At 37.0% G+C, this 5085-nt stretch overlaps 2 non-coding genes across 2 annotated transcripts; one reads left to right on the plus strand and one right to left on the minus strand.

Moving 5' to 3' along the window:
* Window positions 1-245: 245 nt before the first annotated feature.
* On the plus strand, window positions 246-353 carry LOC112745767 (small nucleolar RNA R71). Its single transcript, XR_003173678.1, has one exon. It is a non-coding gene; the product is annotated as a small nucleolar RNA R71 (small nucleolar RNA).
* Window positions 354-4772: 4419 nt separating this feature from the next.
* On the minus strand, window positions 4773-4880 carry LOC112746534 (small nucleolar RNA R71). Its single transcript, XR_003174414.1, has one exon. It is a non-coding gene; the product is annotated as a small nucleolar RNA R71 (small nucleolar RNA).
* Window positions 4881-5085: the final 205 nt, after the last annotated feature.

A 5085-nucleotide genomic window follows, 5' to 3' on the forward strand; every position in this document is an offset into this window, starting at 1 on the left:
TAGTTGCTTGGTGATCATCTTATTCTGGGCCAGGATTGCATCCATATGGTTTAATTCCAAGACTCCCCTGTTGTTACTTCTGTCTGAGGCATAAAATACTCATTGTCAGCCACTATCTCTATAACATCAATGGCTTCTTCGATGGTCTTCTTCTTATTAAAGGAACTTCCAGATGAGTGGTCTACAGCTTTCTTTGATTCACAATTCAGTCCTTCATAAAAGATATAAAGTTGCACCCACTCATTAAACATATTAGGGGGACATTTTCTTGTCAAATCTTTGAATCTCTCCTAGGCTTCATAAATAGTCTCACCATCCTGCTGTCTGAATATCTGCACTTCAGTTCTTAGCCTGTTGACTTTTTGTAGAGGGTAGAACCTTGTTAAGAATCTGTTCACTACATCCTCCCAGGTTGTCAAGCTTTCTTTGGGAAATGATTCTAGCCATTTTGATGCTTTGTCCCTTAAAGAAAATGGAAACAGTAGCAATCTATAGGTGTCAAGATGAACACCATTAGATTTAACCGTGTCACATATCCTTTAGAATTTAGTGAGATGCTCATTAGGGTCCTCTTAGGCACTTTCTCCAAAAGAACAGTTGTTCTGGACTAGAGTTATGAGCTGAGGCTTCAATTCGAAATTATTAGCATAGATAGTTGGCTTTTGAATGCTGCTACCACAGTTTCCTGGGTTTGGATTGATGTATGATCCCAGAACTCTCCTCTCTTGTCCAGTAGGGTTGGCTGCACCTCTTCTGGCATGATTGTTCACCTTTCCTTCATGATGGTTTTCCAAATCATCCTCCATGGTTATATCTGATGAGCGGATAATTTATACACTTTTTGGCATTGTTTTTAGTATATTTTTAGCATGTTTTAGTTAGTTTTTATTATATTTTTATTAGTTTTTATTTAAAATTCACTTTTCTGAACTTTACTATGAGTTTGTGTGTTTTTTTTTTATTTCAGATATTTTCTGGCTGAAATTGAGGGACCTGAGCAAAAATCTGATTCAGAGGCTAAAAAGGACTGCAGATGCTGTTGGATTCTGACCTCCCTGCACTCGAAGTGGATTTTCTGGAGCTATAGAAGCCCAATTGGCGCGCTCTTAATTGCGTTGAAAAGTATACATCCAGGGCTTTCCAGCAATATATAATAGTCCATACTTTGCCCAAGATTTGATGGCCCAAACCGGCGTTCAAAGTCAGCATCAGAATTCCCAGCATTAAACGCCGGAACTGGCACCAAAGTGGGAGTTAAACGCCCAAACTGGCACAAAAGCTGGCGTTTAACTCCAGGAAAAGTCTCTACACGAAAATGCTTCAATGCTCATCCCAAGCACACACCATGTTGGCCCAGAAGTGGAAATTTACGTCATTTACTCATTTTTGTAAACCCTAAGCTACTAGTTCTCTATAAATAGGACCTTTTGCTATTGTATTAAAAAGAATCTTGGTAGCAATCTTAGGCTAATCTTTGAGTAGTTCTGTGCTACCTTAGATCATGTTTTGGGGCTGGCCTCATGGCCATGCCTAGACCTTGTTCTTATGTATTTTCAACGGTGGAGTTTCTACACACCATAGATTAAGGTGTGGAGCTCTGCTGTACCTCGAGTATCAATGCAATTACTATTGTTCTTCTATTCAATTCAGCTTGTTCTTGTTCTAAGATATCACTTGTTCTTCAACTTGATGAATGTGATGATCCGTGACACTCATCATCATTCTCACCTATGAACGTGTGCCTGACAACCACCTCCGTTCTACCTTCGATTGAGTATTTATCTCTTGGATTCCTTAATCAGAATCTTCGTGGTATAAGCTAGAATTGATGGCGGCATTCTTGAGAATCCGAAAGGTCTAAACCTTGTCTGTGGTATTCTGAGTAGGATTCAAGGATTGAATGACTGTGACGAGCTTCAAACTCGTGATTGTGGGGCGTTAGTAACAGACGCAAAAGAATCAATGGATTCTATTCTGACATGATCGAGAACCGATAGATGAATAGTCGTGCTGTGACAGAGTGCGTTGAACATTTTCACTGAGAGGACAGGATTGTAGCCACTGACAACGGTGATGCCCAACATACAGCTTGCCATGGAAAGGAGTAAGAAGGATTGGATGAAGACAGTAGGAAAGCAGAGAGACAGAAGGGACAAAGCATCTCCATACCCTTATCTGAAATTCTCACCAATGAATTACATAAGTATCTCTATCTTTATTTTATGTTTTATTTATCTTTTAATCATTCATCATCCATAACCATTTGAATCCGCCTGACTGAGATTTACAAGATGACCATAACTTGCTTCATACCAACAATCTCCGTGGGATCGACCCTTACTCACGTAAGGTTTATTACTTGGACGAAACAGTGCACTTGCTGGTTAGTTGTGCGAAGTTGTGATAAAGAGTTGAGATTACAATTGTGCGTACCATGTTGATGGTGCCATTGATGATCACAATTTCGCCATACCAAGTTTTTGGCGCCGTTGCCGGGGATTGTTCGAGTTTGGACAACTGACGGTTCATCTTGTTGCTTAGATTAGGTACTTTTTCTTTTTATTTTTCGAAAAAAATTTTTTCAAAAATACAAAAAGATTTTCTATTTTGTTCTTCAGAGTTTTTAAGAATGAATTCTATAGTTTCATGATGATTTGTTGAAGTCTGGCTGGTTGTGAAACCATGTCTAATCTTTTGGACCGAGGTTTCAACTTATCATCACAAGAGCTTATTGATTTCTATCAATTTTGCTGTTGTTAGCAATGATCTGCTAAAGCTTGGCTGGCCATTGGCCATGTCTAGTGTTTTGGACCGGAGCTTTCATTGAAAGCTTGGCTGGCTAGTAAGCCATGTCTAATTCCTGGACCGGAGTCTTAGACTAGCATTCCAATGATTCCTGGAATTCTTATTAAAAATTTTGAATCCCTTCTATTTTCTTTTCCACTCAAGTTTCGAAAATCAGAAAAAAATTATAAAATCACAAAAATCAAAAATATTTTATGTTTCTTGTTTGAGTCTAGTATTAATTTTTAAGTTTGGTGTCAATTGCATGTTTCTATTTTTCTTGCATTTTTTTTGAAAATTACATGCATGTGTCTTCATTTATCTTCAAGTTGTTCTTGATGATTTCCTTGCTCTGATCTTTAAATTCTCTTGTTTAGTGTGTTTTGTTGTTTCTCATATGCATTCTCAATTTGTTAGTGTCTCCTATATGAAAATTTTTAAGTTTGGTGTCCTGCTTGCATTGTTTATTTGATCTTAGTTGCATTTTTATTGTTTCTCATCATTAAAAATCTAAAAATATTTTCAAAACTATGTCTTTTCAAGTCAATAATACAGAGAATTGAAGATTCAGAACAGTCAGCAGAGGAATCAAACAGAAAAAGCTGGGCGTTCAAAACGCCCAGTGAAGAAGGGAAACTGGCGTTTAAACGCCAGCCAGGGTACCTGGTTGGGCGTTTAACGCCCAAAAAGGTAGAGATTTGGGCGTTAAACACCAGAATGGGAACCATTCTGGGCGTTTAATGCCAGGATGACACAAGAGGGAAGATTTTGTTTTTAATGCACATTTTTTTTTTAAGTTTTCAAAATTTTTCAAAATCAAATCATTTTCAAATGATATCTTTTCAATCATATATTTTCAAAATCAATTTCTTTCCATTTTCAAAAATACTTGCTAACAATTAATGATTTGATTCAAAAATTTCAAGTATGTTGCCTTTTTTGCTGAGAAAGGTTTAATGTTTGAATCATATCCTTTCTTGTTAGCCAAGTAATTAATTTTAAAAATCAAATCCTTTTAAAATTGTTTTTCAATCATATCTTTTTAAAACCATAACTTTTCAATCATATCTTCTTAATCACATCCTTTTCAAAATTTAATTTTCAATCATATCTTTTTGAATTATAAATTCAAAATCTTTTTCAAAAAAATCACTTTATTTCTTTCCCAACTTCAAATTTTGAAAATCATTCATCAAGTTTTCAAAATTTTCTTTTAATTATTTCAAAATCTTTTTAATTTATTTTCGAAAATTCTTCCCCTCTTCTCACATCCTTCTATTTAAGGACTAACACTCCTCCATTATCAATAATTCGAATTTTATCTCTCTTGATAAGTTTGAATTCTTCTACTTCCTCCTTCTATTCTTCTTTTCCTCTGACACCTCAAGGAATCTCTATACTGTGACATAGAGGATTCCATATTTTCTTGCTCTCTTCTCTTTTATATGAGCAGGAGCAAAGACATAGGCATTCTTGTTGAGGCTGATCCTGAACCTGAAAGGACCTTAAAGAGAAAGCTAAGAGAAGCTAAGGCACAACTCTCTGTAGAGGACCTAACAGAAATCTTCAAACTAGAAGAAGACATGACAGCCGAAAACAACAACAATGCTAACAATGCAAGGAAGGTGCTTGGTGACTTTACTGCACCTACTCCTGATTTCTATGGGAGAAGCATCTCAATCCCTGCCATTGGAGCAAACAACTTTGAGCTTATGCCTCAATTAGTTTCTCTAATGCAGCAGAATTGCAAGTTTCATGGACTTCCATTGGAAGATCCTCATCAGTTCTTAGCTGAATTCTTGCAAATCTGTGACACTGTCAAGACCAATGGGGTTGACCCTAAGGTCTACAGACTTATGCTTTTTCCTTTTGCTGTAAGAGACAGAGCTAGGACATGGTTGGATTCACAACCTAAAGAAAGCCTGAACTCTTGGGAAAAGCTAGTCAATGCCTTCTAGGCAAAGTTCTTTCCACCTCAAAAATTGAGCAAGCTTAGAGTGGAAGTCCAAACCTTTAGACAGAAGGATGGTGAGTCCCTCTATGAAGCTTGGGAGAGATACAAGCAATTGATTAGAAGGTGCCCTTTTGACATGCTTTCAGAATGGAGCAGCATAAGAATCTTCTATGATGGTCTGTCTGAACTATCCAAGATGTCATTAGATAGCTCTGCTGGAGGATCTCTTCATCTGAAGAAGACGCCTGCAGAAGCTCAAGAACTCATTGAAATGGTTGCAAATAACCAATTCATGTACACCTCTAAAAGGAACCCTGTGAATAATGGGACAAGTCAGAAGAAAGGAG

The sequence above is a fragment of the Arachis hypogaea genome, chromosome 14, assembly GCF_003086295.3.
Source record: "Arachis hypogaea cultivar Tifrunner chromosome 14, arahy.Tifrunner.gnm2.J5K5, whole genome shotgun sequence".
In the NCBI taxonomy this organism is placed as follows: domain Eukaryota; kingdom Viridiplantae; phylum Streptophyta; class Magnoliopsida; order Fabales; family Fabaceae; genus Arachis; species Arachis hypogaea.